This window comes from Phocoena sinus, chromosome 11 (assembly GCF_008692025.1).
Source record: "Phocoena sinus isolate mPhoSin1 chromosome 11, mPhoSin1.pri, whole genome shotgun sequence".
Lineage (NCBI taxonomy): Eukaryota > Metazoa > Chordata > Mammalia > Artiodactyla > Phocoenidae > Phocoena > Phocoena sinus.
The window spans coordinates 28,964,220-28,985,085 of NC_045773.1; the positions used below are offsets into that span (position 1 = coordinate 28,964,220).

The 20,866-nt window shown below is 36.5% G+C and overlaps 1 protein-coding gene and 1 non-coding gene across 6 annotated transcripts in view; both read left to right on the forward strand.

Annotated features, from left to right (window-relative positions):
• FHIT (fragile histidine triad diadenosine triphosphatase) overlaps positions 1-20,866 on the forward strand; it is a 1,483,533-nt gene that overhangs the window by 531,499 nt on the left and 931,168 nt on the right. The gene's annotated exons all lie outside the window — the stretch shown is intronic.
• LOC116763003 lies at positions 19,889-19,993 on the forward strand. The gene has a single exon (XR_004352420.1). It is a non-coding gene; the product is annotated as a U6 spliceosomal RNA (small nuclear RNA).

Genomic DNA, 20,866 nt, shown 5'->3' on the forward strand with positions numbered 1-20,866 from the left:
TCCCTTTTATATCATAAATTTTGTCTGGTGACATTTAAAAGATGTCTTCCAGTGCCCAGACCTCTGGTCCATGGACTCTCTTTCCTTTTGTAAATGGCATCATATTGTGCTTTCCTCATTTCTCCTTAATCTCCTTAATGCTGAAGATGGCACATTTTCCAGGTTGCTTTGAAGAGCAACCATCATGAGAGCAAAATTAATAAAAAGCAATTTAAAAACAGATTTCTGAATGTTCTAGGAAATAGGCAATTTTGCATGGCAAGCACTTGAACTCAGGGGTCATTTATTATTCATTTGACTGTGGTGAATATTCATGATTTGCATGTTAAATTAGAATTACTGAGATTTTTGTTTACCCTAAAGAAGTTTGGGAATGTATGTCTTTGAATTTACTGAAATTCAGAGAATTTTCTACCTAGAAGGAACCTTAAAATGATCTGGTAAAATTCTCTAGATAATGTATATAAAAACATTGAATGTTTTGTAAAAACTGGACTGATATAGATATTTTTATGAGGGCTCATTGGTATAGGACCACGGTTTGTTTCCTTCTTTCCTTTTCTCCTGCCTCCTTCCTTCTCTCTCTACTTCCCTTCCTTTTTATTTGTTTTTTCCTTTTCCTGTTTTTTCTAATACAGCAGGAACCTTTACTCAAAGGAAATCTTGCCCAAAAGCCCAATATGTAAAAGAGAGTTACTGTACTCTATTTTACTCTACCACATGGACCCCCCCCCGCCAGAGTACCCTACAGAGACCTTGGTTTTCCATGATCACAGTTTTAAAACTGAAGAGAGCTGAATAATTTATTAATCAACATATTATATGCCAGATGCTCTTTTAAACATTTTACAAATATTAACTCACTTAATCCTCAAAATAACCCTGGTATGATTATTATTATTACTCTCATTTTACAGATGAGGATAGTGAAGCACAAAAGAGTTAATAAGTTGCCTGAGATCACACAGCTATTAAATGGCAGAGCCTAGACAGTCTTCTTCCAGAGTCCCTGTTCTTACCCAGAAGGCTTTGCAGCTTCTCCTTAGCAGCCGCAGTTATATGCAGCTATTATTAGGTGTTAGGCACTGTGCTAGGAGCTTTACATGTTTTAGCATAGCTGATGCTCTGAAAGTAGCCAAAGAGGTAACAGTATTATCCCCAGTTTACAGATGCAGGAAATGAGGCATAAGAGAGTTACACAGCATTCCTGTGAGGGGCAAGGCCAGGATTTGAACCTTTGTAGTTTGACCTCAGAGCCCATGTTCTTAACCATGTGTTTCATAGGCTCCCATAAAAGTGAAAATATTTGTTTTTAAAGAGTTGTGATGCTTTTCATTTTCCTTCATGCTGGGTTCACATTGGCTAACACTACCAAGAGAATATCTATATTTTGAGGAGCCCACCAGTTACCTCTACCAGGGCAGGGTCATGCTCAGAAAAAATTTAGTATCTTAGTGTTCCTTACTCATATCCTAATGTTTCTCAAATTTGCCTTCTGGTTCTTCCCAAATTAGCCTGCTCAATTTTTGCAGTATTCTTTGTGACTCTACTAAGCAATGAATGCCATCAAGTAATCATACTTATCTGACAAAGACTAATGGCTCTCCTCCTAGGTCAGTCTATCTATGTTTTGACTTAATCCTCCTGGAGATACAAAGTCTTTGTCTTGTTTGATGATTGCAATGGTAGAAATATTAGCCCCTACTGCAGACTAATAGTAGAGGACCTTTCTCTTGATTCAGTGCTGGTCCAGCTAAAGAACTATACGTCCAGAACAGTTGTGTCCAACATGCAAGGATAAGCTGATTCTTATAGTAGGAGCAGTGAGAAGCCTGATGGTGTAAGATCTAGTACCTGTGGATGAATGAGTTTATGGTATTCACTGAACTGTGTTGTGCTTTGGCCCTTTATCTGCTGTGCAGAAATTGTTCAGGGCAAACAAGGTCATGTGAAGAGTACTGGCTGCCATGTGGCCTTCAATACTGGCAAGTTAGAAAGTGGTGCTGTGTTAACTCTGTAATAATATGTTTCTTTTAGGACAGTAGAGTTTATTCCTTAGAGCTTAATATACCTTTGTCGATTTCCTCTAAATATTTACCCATGACTTTAGCCTCTTGACTAAAATCTTGGGTAAACATGGTGATTTCCAGAGACCAGTGAGTAGAGAGATACCTACTTGGGCAAATCAAGATATATGGAAATCTCAGTGTTAGTAACCTCCTATTTAGAGAGAGAGAAACATTTGAAAACGTGATCTTTTACTTCCTCCCCAAGGAAAAGTAGTGCTGCACAAAATTAAAATAGATAGGCCATGGTTCTACCAATGTAAAGGAAAAAGAATTCTTGTAGTTAGAAAAACATGTTCCCTTTATATAAAACTATAATTTCTCAAGTTTGTATTCATGCATGAAGGAGTGAGTTAGTAGGATCAGCACCTTACCCAAAAAGAGATTTAAGAATACATGAAATTAAATTAATGCCTGATAGTAGCCTCTAATATATAACTTTTCCCAATTTGCTATAAAAATACTCTTTCCTCCTTCTAGTCATATCACAAGGGAAACAGGTGAAATTGTTCATTTTAGTTTCACCAAACTTCTAGTTAGTAGACTCCTCTATAGCTATATAGATAGATAGATAGATAGATAGATATACACATATATATATTTCACCTGGTGTTTCCCTTGTGCTATGACTAGAAGGAGGAAAGACCTTTGTCCTTTGGCTGCAGTCTTTCACCTGGTTCAGAAATATGCAGAGAGTAATTACAAAAGTAAATGAGAATTCTTACACAGTGTAAGTACTTTTTTGAAGCACCACTGTTAATGCAGACTTGGATTTCTACATTCATGTTGAGAATGCAAATAGTGATTGACCAAAGAGATGGTCATGTATTAGTTTCTTATGGCTTCTGCAATAAATTACCACAAACATAGCGGCTCAAAATAACACAGATTTATTATTTTAAAGTCCTGGAGGTCAGAAGTCTGAAATGGACTTGGATTTCATCAGGATAAAATCAAGGTGTTGGTGGGCTGAATTTCTTTCTGGAGTCTCTGAAGAGAATCTGTTTCCTTCCCTTTTCCAGCTTCTAGAGATTGCCCACATTCCTTGGCTTGTGGCCTTCCTCCATGTTCAAAGCCAGCAATAGCCAGTTGTCTTTCTCATATTGCATCACTCTGACTCTTCTATCTCTCTCTCTCTTCGTATTTAAGGACCCTTGAGAGATATTGAGTCCAGCTGAGTAATAGTGGAATACCTATTTTAAGGTCAGATAATTAGCAGCCTTAATTCCATCTGCCAACTTAATTCTTCTTTGTCATGTAAACCTAGCATCACAGATTCTAGAGATTAGGATGTAGACATTATTCTGCCTACTACATGCGACTATAATATTTTTGGAAGTACGTTTGTCAATATCTGTCATAGTTAAAGTTCCATAGCTATGCTAAAAGTGAAGGGGGCCTTGTGGATTCTTGGGGTTTTTTGTTTGTTTGTTTGTTTTTCTGTATTCAGATTGGACATAGATATAGGCAGTGGAGCTAGAAGATTCTACATAAACCCAAGGAGCTCCACTAGATGGAAAACCTGCTAGAGGCTGGGAATTGGGATATAAGTTCTGTAAACTAACTTATGATCCACCAGTAGGGGATTCAAGTAAAGACACATAAGTAAAGACAATCGTCATCTCTTTCTTAATAAACAGTGGCTCTTTCATGATAAACTAAAAATCTAAAAATCATGATGGACACAAAAAAGAGAACAGTGTCTGAGAGACTCAGAGTAACAGTTGACCTCCCAGGATGATTTGCCACAGGAATATGAAAGAATTTTTAGAAGTTCAACATCCTCAATAACTTTAAGATACAGAAAGATAAATGAGAGAATAAGTTTAGACTAAAAGAAAGCAGGATGATTAGAAAAAGAGACATGTTAGTCAAGAAAACATGGTAAAGAAACCAGAATGCCAAGTTAGAATATGCATTAGAAGCTGAAAAAAAATAATCATTTAAAATATATGTATATCACTATTGTTGAAGGAAAATTGTTATGTTCTATCAAAATGAAGAAGAAAAGAACAATAAAAATTAATGAAATAGAGAAGATTAAAAATAGAGAAGACAGAGATCATAGACTTAAACACTAGACAAAATCTAAGAATTATAGATGTTCTTGAGGCAGCAATAATTGGAACACAAGGAATAAACAAAAATTAATAAAAGTTCTTTTGGGGTAAAATAAAAACAAAACCAAGAAAGCTTCAGAACTCAGATTGAAAGGACTTTCCATACTCCAGGCAACATTAATCAAAAGGGTTCCATACCATTACAAATTGGCAATTTTTTTCTTTTAAAATTACAATAATAAAGAAAAAAATCCTTTAAATCTGCCAGCAAAGAAAACAATTTACCTTACAAAGGAGCAACAATCAGACTGCCCTTTTTTTTTGTTTTTAAATTTCACACTATATAATAGGTGCTCTTGCTATAAAATCTATAAAAATTTGCTTGGAACAGTTTACAGGAGTGTACCCAAGAAAGGTAAATATAGTCAAGTTGTCTTTCACTTGGAAAAGTAACAGAAAGAAATTCTCAAATATGCAAGAAAAAAGAAACCATGAAACCTCTTTACTAGGGAAATGGCTTAAGGATATAGGCCAGGTCAGTGCTACTCAAAGTGTGGTTCAGGGTTCAGTAACATCAACATTATCTGGAAACTAATACAGATTCTCAGGTCGACTCCAAACCCCCTGAAGCTAAATTTCTGTGGATGGAATGCAGCTATTTCTGTGTTAACAGTTTTTCTAGGAGATTCTTACATGCATTAAGATTTAGGAAGCGCTGGGCTAGGTGAGAGAAAACAAACTTAAGAATTAAGTAACAGAAGTAAATGATGTTAAGAAATTGACCATTAATACTGAAACCAATTAAAAGTGAGATTTAAATAATTGTAACTTTAATTATAACACTGAATACAAATGTAAAACTATACTTTTGAAAGACAAAATATGTAATATAAAATAATGCTTAATCAGTATTATTTAATATTTTAATATTTAATACTAAATAATGGTATTATCCAAGATCAGATTTACAGAGTCCAGAAATAAAACTGATAAATCCTCCCTTTTTTTAGAGGTAGACTCAATAATTTCAAGTATTCAAAAGTTTCAGGGTTTACTTAATCATTCAGCAAACATCAGAGAAGCAAGAAGAACTACAGTCCTGCAGCCTGTGGAAGAAAAAACACATTCACAGAAAGATAGACAAGATGAAAAGGCAGAGGGCTATGTACCAGATGAAGGAACAAGACAAAACCCCAGAAAATCAACTAAATGAAGTGGAGATAGGCAACCTTCCAGAAAAAGAATTCAGAAAAACGTTGGTGAAGATGATCCAGGACCTTCAGAAAAAGAATGAAGGCAGAGATCAAGAAGATGCAAGAAATGTTTAACCAAGACCTAGAAGAATTAATGAACAAACAGAGATGAACAATACAATAACTGAAATGAAAACTACACTGGAAGGAATCAATAGCAGAATAACCGAGGCAGAAGAACGGATAAGTGACCTGGAAGACAGAATGGTGGAATTCACTGCTGCAGAACAGAATAAACAAAAAAGAATGAAAAGAAATGAAGACAGCCTAAGAGACATCTGGGGCAACATTAAACGCAACAACATTCGCATTATAGGGGTCACAGAAGGAGAAGAGAGAGAGAAAGGACCAGAGAAAATATCTGAAGAGATTATAGTCGAAAACTTCCCTGACATGGGAAAGGAAATAGCCACCCAAGTCCAGGAAGCATAGAGAGTCCCATACAGGAAAAACCCAAGGAGGAACATGCTGAGACACATAGTAATCAAACGGACAAAAATTAAAGACAAAGAAAAATTATTGAAAGCAGCAAGGGAAAAATGACAACATGCAAGGGAACTCCCATAAGATTAACAGCTGATTTCTCAGCAGAAACTCTACAAGCCAGAAGGGAGTGGCATGATATACCTAAAGTGATGAAAGGGAAGAACCAACAACCAAGATTACTCTACCTGGCAAGGATCTCATTCAGACTCGATGGAGAAATCGAAAGCTAAGAGAATTCAGCAGCACCAAACCAGCTCTACAACAAATGCTAAAGGAGCTTCTCTAAGTGGGAAACACAAGAAAAGAAAAGGACCTACAAAAAGAAACCCAAAACAATTAAGAAAATGGTAATAGGTACATACATATCGATAATTACCTTAAACATGAATGGATTAAATGCTCCAAGCAAAAGACACAGGCTCACTGAATGGATACAAAAACGAGACCCATATATATGCTGTCTACAAGAGACCCACTGCAGACCTAGGTACACAGACAGACTGAAAGTGAGGGGATGGAAAAAAATATTCCATGCAAATGGAAATCAAAAGAAAGCTGGAGTAGCAATAGTCATATCAGATAAAATAGACTTCAAAATAAAGAATGTTACAAAAGACAAGGAAGGACACTACATAATGATCAAGGGATCAATCCAAGAAGAAGATATAACAATTATAAACATATATGCACCCAACATAGGAGCACCTCAATACATAAGGCAACTGCTAACAGCTATAAAAGAGGAAATCGACAGTAACACAATAATAGTGGGGGACTTTAACGCCTCACTTACACCAATGGACAGATCATCCAAAATGAAAATAAGGAAACAGAAGCTTTAAATGACACAATAGACCAGATAGATTTAATTGATATTTATAGGACATTTCATCCAAAAACAGCAGATTACAATTTCTTCTCAAGTGCGCACAGAACATTCTCCAGGATAGATCACATCTTGGGTCACAAATCAAGCCACAGTAAATTTAAGAAAATTGAAATCATAGCAAGCATCTTTTCTGACCACAACGCTATGAGATTAGAAATGAATTATGGGGAAAAAAAGGTAAAAAGCACCAATGCATGGAGGCTAAACAATACTTTACTAAATAACCATAGATCACTGAAGAAATGAAAGAGGAAATCAAAAAATACTTAGAGACAAATGACAATGAAAACATGACGACCCAAAACCTATGGGATGCTGCAAAAGCACTTCTAAGAGGGACATTTATAGCTATAAAAGAAACAAGAAAAATCTCGAATAAACAATCTAACCTTACACCTAAAGGAACTAGAGAAACAAGAACAAACAAAACCCAAAGTTAGCAGAAGAAAAGAAATAATCAAGATCAGAGCAGAAATAAATGAAATAGAAACAAAGAAAACAATAGCAAAGATCAATAAAATTAAAAGCTGGTTCTTTGAGAAGATAAACAAAATTGATAAACCATTAGCCAGACTCATCAAGAAGAAGAGGGAGAGGACTCAAATCACTAAAATTAGAAATGAAAAAGGAGAAGTTACAACAGACACTGCAAAAATGCAAAGCATCCTAAGAGACTGCTACAAGCAACTCTATGCCAATAAAATGGACAACCTGGAAGAAATGGGCAAGGTATAACCTTCTGAGGTTGAACCAGGAAGTAATAGAAAATATGAACAGACCAATCACAAGTAATGAAATTGAAACTGTGATTAAAATTCTTCCAACAAACAAAAGTTCAGGACCAGATGGCTTCATAGAAGAATTCTTTCAAACATTTAGAGAAGAGCTAACACCCATCCTTCTCAAACTCTTCCAAAAAATTGCAGAAGAAGGAACACTCCCAAACTCATTCTATGAGGCCACCATCACCCTGATACCAAAACCAGGCAAAGATTCTACAAAAAAGGAAAATTATAGACCAATATCACTGATGAATATAGATGCAAAAATCCTCAACAAGGTACTAGGAAACAGAATCCAACAACACATTAAAAGGATCATACACCGTGATCAAGTGGGATTTATCCCAGGGATGCAAGGATTCTTCAATATAAGCAAATCAATCAGTGTGATTCACCATATTAACAAATTGGAGAAGAGAAACCATATGATCATCTCAATAGATGCAGAAAAAGCTTTTGACAAAATTCAACAGCATTTATGATAAAATCTCTCCAGAAAGTGGGCATAGAGGGAACCAACCTCAACATAATAAAGGCCATATATGACAAACCCACAGCAAACATCATTCTCAATGGTGAAAAACTGAAAGCATTTCCTCTAAGATCAGGAACAAGACAAGGATGTCCACTCTCACCATTATTCAACATAGTTTTGGAAGTCCTAGCCACAGCACTCAGAGAAGAAAAAGAAATGAAAGGAATCCAAATTGGAAAAGAATAAGTAAAACTGTCACTCTTTGCAGATGACATGATAGTATACATGGAGAATCCTAAGGATGCCACTAGAAAACTACTAGAGCTAATCAATGAATTGGGTAAAGTTGCAGGATACAAAATTAATGCACAGAAATCTCTTGCATTCCTATACACTAATGATGAAAAATCTGAAAGAGAAATTAAGGAAACACTCCCATTTACTATTGCAACAAAAAGAATAAAATACCTAGGAATAAACTACCTAGGGAGACAAAAGACCTGTATGCAGAAAACTATAAGACACTGATGAAAGAAATTAAAGATGATACCAACAGATGGAGAGATATACAATGTTCTTGGATTGGAAGAATTAATATTGTGAAAATGAATATAGTACCCAAAGCAATCTACAGATTCCATGCAATCCCTATCAAATTACCAATGGCATTTTTTACAGAACTAGAACAAAAAATCTTAAAATTTGTATGGAGACACAAAAGACCCTAAATAGCCAAAGCAGTCTTGAGTGAAAAAAACAGAGCTGGAGGAATCAGACTTCATGACTTCAGACTATACTACAAAGCTATAGTAATCAAGACAATATGGGACTGGCACAAAAACAGAAATATAGATCATTGGAACAGGATAGAAAGCCCAGAGACAAACCCATGCACCTATGGTCAACTAGTCTATGACAAAGAAGGCAAAGATATACAATGGAGAAAAGTTTTTCCAGCACCAGTTCAATAAGTGGTGCTGGGAAAACTGGACAGCTACATGTAAAAGAATGAAATTGAAACACTCCCTAACACCATGCACAAAAATAAACTCAAAATGGATCAGAGACCTAAATGTAAGACCGGGCACTATAAAACTCTTCGAGGAAAACATAGGAAGAACACTCTTTGACACAAATCACAGCAAGGTCCTTTTTGACCTACCTCCTACAGAAATGGAAATAAAAACAAAAATAAACAAATGGGACCTAATGAAACTCAAAAGCTTTTGCAAAGCAAACTACAAATAATACGAAAAGACAACCCTCAGAATGGAAAAAAATATTTGCAAACAAATAAACGGACAAAAGATTAATCTCCAAAATATATAAACAGCTTGTGCAGCTCAATATGATGAAAACAAACAACCCAATCCAAAAATGGGCAGAAGACCTAAATAGACATTTCTCCAAAGAAGACATACAGATGGCCAAGAAGCACAAGAAAAGCTGCTGAACATCACTAATTATTAGAGAAATGTAACTCAAAACTACAATGAGTTATCACCTCACACCAGTTAGAATGGGCATCATCAGAAAATGTACAAACAACACATGCTGGAGAGGGTGTGGAGAAAAGGGCATCCTCTTGCACTGTTGGTGGGAATGTAAATTGATACAGCCACTATGGAGAACAGTATGGAGGTTCCTTAAAAAACTAAAAATAGAATTACCAGATGACCCAGCAATCCCACTACTGGGTATATACCCAGAGAAAACCATAAATCAAAAAGACACGTGCATCCCAATGTTCATTGCAGCACTATTTACCATTGCAGACGAATGGATAAAGAAGTTGTGGTACATGTATACAATGGAATATCTCTTAGCCATTAAAAGGAACGAAATTGGGTCATTTGTTGAAATGCAGATGGATCTAGAGACTGTCCTACAGAGTGAAGTAAGTCAGAAATAGAAAAACAAATATCGTATATTAACATGTATATGTGGAACCTAGAAAAATGGTACAGATGAACCAGTTTGCTGGGCAGAAATTGAGAGACAGATGTAGAGAACAAACATATGGACACCAAGGGGGGAAAGTGGTGGTAGGGGGCTGGTGGTGTGATGAATTGGGAGATTGGGATTGACATGTATACACTGATGTGTGTAAAATGGATAACTAATAAGAACCTGCTGTATAAAAAAATAAATAAAATTAAATTAAAAATTAAAAAAAATTAAGTAAGCTACAAAGATACAGCACAAGGAATATAGCCTATATTTTGTAATAACTATAAATGGAATATAATCTTAAAAATTGTGAAGCACTGTGTTGTACACCTGAAACATTTCGTTGTATGATATTGTAACTCAAAGGAAAAAACAAAAAGAATGGAGGGAAAGTTGCTTTCAGTTAAAGAAAAAGTGAGAAAATTTATTGCCTGCATGCTAACTTATATCACAAGAAATGTTGAAGGAAGTTCTTTAGGATGACAAGAAATAATAGATGAAAACTCAGATCCTCAGGTAAGAATAGAGAACATTAGAAATCTTAAAATAGTAAGGTAAATATGAGCTCATTTTCCGCTCTTAATTTCTTTTAAATATATGTCTATCTAAGTAAAAATGATGAAATCTTCTTGTCTGATTTATGATGCATGCAGATGTAATTCGAATGACAACTTGAATGGCGAGCGGTTTGTAAATAGGCCATACAATGAGTAAATTTCTATATTTTATATAAAATATAGTATAATATTTAGGTAGATTGTGAAAAGAAAGGTTACACTGAATTCCAGGTAGTCTGTGTAAATGTGAATGCTGGTTCCTAGAATGAATGAGAAATATTTGTACAGAACAGCACTTTGCAGATCCTTACTGGCCCATGTGTTAGGCAGGTGGAAACATCATCAGTTCCTACATGGATTCTAGATCAAGCAATCTCTTGACAAAAAGCAACTTGGCTTTGACTAACCTTCATACCGTGTGTTCTAGGACAATTTAGGAGACATAGCCTGGTTTCCTTTTTCTCTCCATTTTCATTCCCTAAGTAACAGCAGACAACAAGTTCAGAAAAAGAAAGAGGATGATATTTAGCATTCTTTTCTGTCATATTATGGGGACACTAAAAAATCAGTATCAGTGGGAAAGAGATAATTGTTATTTCCTCAAAGCAAGGTTGCTTTTGTGATCCAGTGTGGTCCTTGAACTAGACTCAGGAAGCTGACTGAGTATTGGAAAGGAAGCCAAGAGTGTATGATAGAATTTGTTAATGGGAAGCTCAGCCTTTTCAGATTCTCCTTGGAAAGGACCTTGGAGCTGGGAGAGCAGAATATTGACTTTGCTCTGAGGTAAGGCAGGTGGAGGGGAGGCTGAGATATAGGGAGAGACAGAGATGACAGGTCTTGCAATATCATGGAAGACAACACATGGAGCAGAAAGAACATGAATTCTGGAATCTGCAAGTCCTACATCTGAACATCTACACCATGTCATGCTGGGTGACACTGAGCCAGTGTGTTAGGCTGAAAAATGGTCCCTAAAAACGTATCCATGTCAAATTCCTGGAATATGTGAATGTGACCTTATTTGGAAAAAGATTCTTTACAGATGTGACTAAGTTAAAGCTCTTGAGATGAGGAAACCATTCTGGATTATTGCAGGGAGCCCTAAATGCTATCACATAAGTATCCTTATAAGAGAGGGGCAGAGTGAGCTTTGAGACACACAGAAGAGGAGGAGATGCAACCTTGGAGGCATTAGAGTGATATGGTGGCCCCACACCAAGAAATACCAGCAACCACCAGAAGGTGGATGAGGCATGGAATGGAATCTCTGCTAGAGCCTCTGGAGGGAGCAGGGCTCTGCCAACACCTTGATTTTGGACATCTGGCCTCCAGAATTGTGAGTGTATAAATTTCTGTTGTTAAAAGTACTAAGTTTGTGGTAATTTGTTACAGCAACCACAGGCAGGAAAGGAATACAGCCAATGACAGACCTCCCTGAATCTCAGTGCCCTCATCTCTAAAATAGGGTCATACTAGCTACGTTGTAATGTTGTCAGAATTAAATGAAAAAATGTGTAAAAATAGAATGGAAAGAAAGAAGCGAGCAAAGAGCAAAAGATAGGGAACATGCTAGGAAAAATAAAGGTATCCCTTGTTTGATGTGAGTAATTTGTACCTGATGATCAGATGTTTTACCCAACAATGTTTTCTAGGAGACAACTTCCCATTATTTTAAATGAGAAAAAAGATAACGTTTAATATGTCAATCCAACTCCCCAACCAATTTCCTGAAGTGTTAGTAAAACACAGTGAAATACACATAATTGAACAATAAGCTATTATACTAGGATTTAAAATACAGATCTAGCCACTGTTCAGTTGATAAAAATTTAGATTTATGATACCGAAACTCAATACAAAAATTTTGAGGAAATGATATACAGGAAAATCCTTAAGACACTTTCCAGATATGTTCCATAGAATGTGAGAACCACGGGTAGATACTTTGAAAAGCACACTGAGTGTCAACATGAGGGCTACACATTTCAGACCTTGCCAGTGCTAAAAGGCCATCATAGCATCAGTGTGAGCCACACTCTGTCACTGGGCGCTTGAACTGAAAACATTTCCACAGTGTCTTTCACATTTCGCAAAGAGTTAAGAAAATATTAAAGACAATTGCAGAGAATGAAGCAAAGCAAGTAAGACAAGTTTCTACATACAAAGCAAGTGTTTTTAGCAACTATATTTTTAGGTGATGGAGGATATAATTTTAAGTATTTTAAATCCTAGTATAATAGATTATTGTTCAATTATGTGCATTTCACTGTGTTTTACATTTTAAAGCATTTTAAAAATGCTTTGTTGTCAGGCTTTCCTGGTGGCGCAGTGGTTAAGAATCCGCCTGCCAATGCAGGGGACACGGGTTCGAGCCCTGGTCCGCGAAGATTCCACATGCTGTGGAGCAACTAAGCCCCGTGCACCACAACTACTGAGCCTGTGCTCTAGAGCCCGCGAGCCACAACTACTGAAGCCCACGCGCCTAGAGCTCCGCAACAAGAGAAGCCACTGCAATGAGACGCCCATGCACCGTAACGAAGAGTAGCCCCTGCTCACGGCAACTAGAGAAAGCTTGCACAAAACGATGAAGACCCAACGCAGCCAAAAATGAAATAAATTTAAAAAAATGCTTTGCTGTAATTTTCAAATCAGTGCAGTGAGCGGATCTTGTTTCCATAATCATAATGAACAGCTTTTTTTGGCCTCTTTCTAAAATGCCTAAGTTTTCATGAGGATTGTGGGGTTTTTCTTTCCCAACTGGACAGAATCATTTCCCTTTGTCTGTTCCTATATTGCCAGTTTCTGGCTATGCTTGAAATAGAGGGTGGAATTCTGTATGAAAGTGCTTAAAGGGGCTACAGGGCATAATCTAAGTCATACAGGAATTGTGAGGATTTAATGAGATAATGAATGAAAAGAGCGTAACACAGTTCCCAGCACAAGTCAGTATCTAATTATCATTGTTATTATCATTGACAGATTACTGCTGTATTTTTATGTTACAGACGAAAGTTTTCACATGATTTTTCTTTTAGGACCAAAAACAGGTTTCCATATTACCTATAAGTACAAAAGTCCTAAAGATGGAAAACAATAAGTTATTTATTGTATCACTAATATGTCTGAGACTAAAAGAGTTTGGGGAAGAGTAGAAAAAACAAATGGTAAATCTTGTACTTAAAAAGAAAGAAGGGCTATCTATCTCCATTATAGACAGCTGTTATGCACAGGCTGGAGCAACTCTTTAGGTAGAATCAGGGACACTTGAAAACTGTAAGTCTTTTGCAAATTAGGATCATAATCTATTTACAGCCCACCCCCCATGCTGGGCTTTCTGGTGGATAACTGATTCCATGTGTGCAACTTGCAGCAGGAAGGGCAGGATAAGGGCCTGGAAATTGTTAAACTCTAGATTGGATGGTACTTTGGAGACCTCCTTACAGGAAAATCTGTCAGTTACATGGCCAATCAAGTTGCAAGGCTAATACTTGCATTCCATTGAATGATGTATAATACACCTCGTGATTCTGCAGTAAATATTTCATTTCTCTTTTCTGCCCAATAGATTGGCTTCATGCAGTTGCTAGATGAAAATAGAATTGTGTTGCAAAAGAGATAAATGATTTAGCAAATATGATTTTATATGCCAAAAAAGGTACACTAGCAGCTTTTATGATGAGTGTCCTTGAAGGGAAATATGGTGATTTTGCATCTGATTTAGGTCTTCTCTAAACAACAACAATAACAAAAAAGTCAAAAACAAGCCTAAGACAGTTTTATCTGTTTGGGTGGTATTAATGGGTTCTTGTTGGGAGATCTGTGATAGTGATGCCTCCTGGTAATTTCTTGTGTGTGAAGGGTACAGGTAGGAATTTATAGGGATGGTTATGATCCAAACTTATTTGGTCTCCAAAGCATGTGCAGGAGAGGTTGTAGGCCTTTTCTCATCTTGCCTGGCATGTATATAACTGCAGATAGCAGCCATGCTAAGTTGTTGGGTAACTCATTTTGGTTACCTTCTTTAGGTGACACATTAGACATTTTTGCCTATCTTGAGTCCTCCATTCTGTCTATTATGGTAGACTGTAAGCTCCATAATGAAACTGTTTCTAACTTGTTCACCTCCGTACCCTAGCCTGGTAGCACTCCAAAAAAAACATGTCAAATAAGTAGAAAGAATGAACCTAGTGGTTGTCTTATCCATCCATCCATTCATCCATCTGTCCTTCCATCCATTTCTCAAGATTGCTGTTTTCTTAAGGTTTCTGTTGACACAAAGTGTCAGCCTTTGTTTCTTGGCTTTGGAAAGTGATCATTTAAATTCTCCACCCCTGAGAGATTGTCAGATACACATGGGCAAAATAAACGTGGTCAAATGCACATTGTAAAATTAAACTTGAGGTGAAGCTATAATTTATTAATGTGCAGAGTGATTGATAAACTTAAGAAAAGAAATTGTACCACTTTGGTCAGCTAGATATACAAACCATTTGGAAACCTCAGCAAAACTGAAAGGGGGCATCTGATGCCTCTAATCTACCTCTCCCTGCTCCCCATCCTTAGCTGCTATTCACACTTGCTTTTCTTAAACATATATATTGTGACAAGTTGGGAGCTACCTTCTCTTTTCTGAGATGATCTTTGAAGAATAATGTACTGAACTGCAGCCTATTTAGATTGTTTATCTGTATTTAAATCCTTAGCTAGGTATCGTGTTTTGCCTTTAAGATAAAATCAATAATAAAACGTTGAAAAACAGCAGAGTAATCCTTGAACTTTCCTCAGCAACTATCCTCCCCTACTTCCAAAAAGGAACACTGCTTAATCTTAACTTTTTTGAATTTTTTTTCTCAGAGTTCATTTAGCTCTGAGTTCACCTTTATTCAAATGTATAGAAGTTAAAAATGGTACAAAGAAAGTTTATTCTAATCCAGACGCATTTGGGAGCCAGTGTCATTACTAAATGCTGTTGGTCTTGATAAGCTCTTTGATGAGCTGAGATCAGCTTCTATCACAGAGACAGATGTAGTTCATTGTACAATAGTGTAAAGGCTATGTAAATAGTTGCTGGTGTGCAACAAATTCAACTTTTGCTGTTTGGAATTTCTGGATTTCTTTTTTTTTTTTTTTTTGATCCATGGTTGATTGAATCCTCAGATACAGAACCTGTGGATACAGAGGGCCGATTTTATAGGGTACAACCAATACGTAATTACCTCCAGGAAAGGGCTAGCTGTGGTGGTGCTGCTGGAAGCCGGTGAGTTAGACCAACTAAAATGTTTATGTAACCTCCAAGTCTCATTGTAAAATTCATCCTACCCAATTGATCTTCAGAGCTTTGAAAAGAAAAATTGTGGAGTAATTTGAGCTTCCCCTGTCTCCTCATCTGACCTCCTCTGTTCCTGGAGCAGAGACATTAGATGTCAATCAGAGATCCAAGAACATGGGGAAAGGAGTGAGAAAAGGAAGGCTGGGTAATTCACTTGATAAGTATTATCCATCATTCATGTGTACTGTAGAGCAGTGGGTAGTTGGGGAAATAGGATCATTTGTAAAGTTCAGGTATTGGAGATGGTAGTGAAGAAAGATATTAAAGCATTATAGTTTTCAAAGGCAGTGATTGTAGAGAATTAAGGACTTCTGCTGTTAGCTTCAATTAAGTATCTGGTGCCAGTCTTGACCTCCTTTCACGAAGAGCTATAAAATTAGATAAAATGTATGAGGCAACTATTTCCAGGAATTGGCTAACAGGCAATGCAGGACTTTGGTCTTTGAGAGAAGGTAACACTTGGAATAGGCCTTGGATTCACCTTGGTTTTCTGCCTAGGGGTCCATTCACTGGACCAGAGAGTAAGCCTTATTCTTTCTTATTAAGAATACATTCAAGGTGGAAGAATTACAGTCTCCCTCACACCATACCCTAAAATTAATTCCAGCTGGATTAAGGAAATAAATGTATAAAAATCAATCATTAGAAAGCTAGAAGAGAAATGAGCATTTATCCCAACTACAGTGAGAGAGAACCTTATAAACTTAAAGACAAAAAGAAAAGATCACAAAAGAAAAGAGTTGTGGACTTGACTCCATTAAAAGTAAACTTCTGTTTGTCAAAAACCAAAAACCAAAATGGAGATACACATGTGCAGCAAACATGAAGTATGAGTGCCTAGGGATCTTAAAAGACCAAGAGCTCATACCAATTGATAACAATGCATGATTCCAGTAGTTAAATGGGAGGTCAGACATCCAGTTTTTTCCATCCTAAAGATTTTATTTTTAATTCTTTTCTGCTCAGTGGGAGAACTCAGTTGCCCAAGGTCTCTTCCAGCTTGCTGTTTCATCACTCCTACTTCTGAGCCTCAGCAGGGGCCTGGCCTTACATTCCATTACATTCCCTCCCTGGGGCCTTCTATCTCTTACATGCAATCTTTAGTGATGTTTCTGTGAGCTCTAAAAATGTGGGGTTTCCCAGCAACATTGTTCTGTGGCATTTGTTATCAGGTATGGGTGTTGCATAGTCATCTTTTATTGGAGATGTAGTAGTTTCATTTCTAGAAAATGTGACATGTTCCCCCTTTTGACTTCCTACCTTCTCTGAAAAATTGGGTGCTTGAGGTGTGTGTGTGTGTGTGTGTGTGTGTGTGTGTGTGTGTGTGTGTGTGTTCAGGGTATAGGCTTGAGGGGAGTAATAAAGGAATTGATGGTGGGGAGGTCTGCCCCAGCATTACCACATTTTCTGATCTGCTGGAAGCAGAAAAATGAGTGTGATGACCTGAGGGAGCTGATGACTAAGTCAGTATATGTTCTTAGGCACGTTTCAGTAAATTACATTGAGTTAGATTCTCCCTGTTAGTCCTGTGTCCATTTACAGGGGTGGGCACTTAACATGTAGGTCTACTCCACTGTATAGCCCCAAAGAAAATATACATAAGCATTCATTTATTCATCCATAGGGAGAACCCACTATGTTCAAGGCACTGTAAAATATACAAAGAGAAATTCTCAAGACGTTTCAAATCTTAGAATCTGTGGATGTACACAAATAAGTAGAAGGTCAGAAAGGGTTAAGGGTCATTAGAGACTTGAATGGAAACATACAATTAAAAATATAGTAAGCAGAGATTCTGGCCCAGCAAAGATGATGTAGACCCATTTTTCCTGCTCCTCCTCCTAAGCACAACTATGAACTCTAGAAATGAAGCAAGAGACAACCAAATGAGAATTCTGAAAGGTGGTAAGAAAAAGTTGAGCTGGTTTGAGACTTCAGGACTAGAGGAACAGCATAGTAGCAGGGTGTCTAGAGTCCTCCCTCCCAAGAGAAGAAGCCACCCAGACCAGGTGTTTCCTAACTCATAACCCAATGACAGGGGGAAGCCCAGGGAGGTTGATTTTTTTTCCTGATTGAATGGGAGTATTGCTGGCAACATCAGAGAAGTCTGATCCCTCCAATAAGGGGAATGAGAACCAGAGAAAAGAAATAGAAAACAAGTAATATGATAATAGACTGAGGTGCTAACATATCAATAATGATCTTAAATGTAAATCATCTAAATCATTCATTGAAAGATAAAGAGTGACAGAGTGGATAAAAGAACTCAGTCCAACTATATGCTGCTTATGAGGAACTCACTTCAAAGTCAATGATTAGGTAAGTTGAAAGAAAAAGGATAGAAAAAAGTACACCATACAATTATTAATTTTCAAAAAGCAGGAGAGACTATATTAATATGTGATAAAAGTAGACTTCAGAGCAAAGAAAATATCAGAGACAAACAGAGATATTATGTAATGATGAAAGCATCAACCCACCCAGAAAACTTAATGATTCTAAATATATACACACCAAACAATAGAGCCTTAAAGTACATGGGGAAGAAACAAACAAAAACAAACAACCCAACTAACAGAGTTGGAGGAGAAATAGAGAAATTGACAACTGTGGTTAGAGACTCCAGTGCCTCATCTCAACAATAGATAGATCTACTTGCAGAAAATCAGCAAGAATATAGAAGATCTGAGCATCACAATTGGCTAATAGTATCTAATTGACATATATAGAACACTCCATCCAATAATAGCAGAATATACATTTTTTTCAAGCACTCATGCATCATTCACCAAAATACACCTTGTCTTGGGTCACAAAAAACCCTTTAAGTTTTAAAAATTGAAATCATGCAGAATGTGTTCTCTGACTATAATAAAATCTAACTAGAAATCAATTACAAGAAGATCACAAAAAAAGTTCTAAACATAGGTCAAAGAGTAACTCTTAAAGGAAATTAAAAAATACATAGAACTGAATGAAAATGAAAATACAATATATCAAAATATGTAAGCTGCAGCTACAGCAGTGCTGAGATGGATATTTATACCACTAAATACGATATTAGAATTGAGGAAAGTTCTCAAATTAATAACCTAATAACCTAAGTTCCTACCTCAAGTATAAAAAAGAAAGAAAAATAAACCAACAGCAAGCAGACAGAAAGAAATAATAAAGGTAAAAGCAGAAATCAATAAAATTTAAAACAGGAAAAAATATAAAGTCAATGAAGCAAAAAGTTGGTTATTCTAAAAAATTAATAAAATTGATAAATGATTAGCAAGGCTGACAATAACAAAATTGCCAACATTAGAAATGAAATAGGGGATATAAATACAGATCCTACAATCATTAAAAAATAAATAAGGATACACTGTGAGCAATTTCATATTCACATAGTCAGCTACTTAGAAGAAAGGGATCAATTTTTCAAAAATTATAAACCACCTAAATTCAGCCAGGATGAAATGGACAGCTTGAGTAGCGATTAAAGAAATTGGGTTAGTACTTAAAAGTTTCCCCCCAAGAACTCCTCAGGATCACACAGTTTCACTGGAGAAGGCTACCAAATGTTTAGAAAAGAATTAATACCAATTTTACATAATCTCTTTCAGAAAATAGAAGAGGTAGGAACACTTCCCAACTCATTTTATGAGCCTAGTAAAAGACCACAAAAAGGAAGGAAGGGAGGGAGGGAGGGAGGGAGGGAGGAAGGAAGAAAGACTATTCCAGTCCAATATCTCTTGTGAACTTTGACACAGAAATACTCAACAAAATATTAGCAAATCAAGTACAACAATGTGTAAAAAGAATTATGTACCATGACCAAAGGGGATTTAATACAGGTATGCAAGGATGGTTGAGTACTTTAAAATGAATCAATGTAATCTACTATATCAACAAGCTAAAGAAGAAAAATGATATGATCGTATCAATTAACCCAGAACAAGCATTTGACAAAATCCAGCATCCATTTATAATAAAAATTGTTGGCAGTTTAGGAATAGAGTTGAATTACCTCAACTTGATAAAGAGAATCCCTGAGTGCTTGCTTCAGCAGCACATATGCTAAAATTGGAACGATAGAGAAGATTAGCATTGCCCCTGCCCAAGGATGACATGGAAATTCATGAAGCATTCCATATTTTTATCTTTTTTGACCCCCTTCCTAGAGTAATGAAAATAAAAGCAAAAATAAACAAATTGAAACCTAATTAAACTTAAAAGCTTTTACACATCAAAGGAAACCATAAGTGAAATGAAAAGACAGTCCTCAGAATGGGAGAAAATATTTACAAATGAAGCAAGTGACAAAATATTAATCTCCAAAATATATGAACAGCTCATGCAGCTCAATATCAAAAAAACAACCCAATCCAAAAATGGGCAGAAGACCTAAATAAACATTTCTGCAAAGAAGACATACAGATGGCCAAGAGGCACATGAAAAGATGCTCAACATCACTAATTATTAGAGAAATGCAAATCAAAACCACAGTGAGGCATCACCTCACACCGGTCAGAATGGCTATCATCAAAAAAATCTACAAACAACAAATGCTGGAGAGGGTGTGGAGAAAAGGGAACCCTCTAGCACTGTTGGCGGGAGTGTAAATTGATACAGCCACTATGGAGAACAGTATGGAGGTTCCTTAAAAAACTAAAAATAGAACTACCATATGACCCAGCAATCCCACTCCTGGACATATACTGAGAGAAAACCATAATTCAAAAGGACACAGGTACCACAGTGTTCACTGGAGCACTATTTACAATAGCCAGGACATGGAAACAACCTAAATGTCCATCAACAGATGAATGGATAAAGAAGATGTGGTACATATATACAATGGAATATTACTCATCTATGAAAGGGAACGAAATTGGGTCATTTGTAGAGACGTGGATGGACCTAGAGATTGTCATACAGAGTGAAGTAAGTCAGAAAGAGAAAAACTAATATCATATATTAATGCATGTGTGTGGAATCTAGAAAAATGGTATGGATGATCTTATTTACAA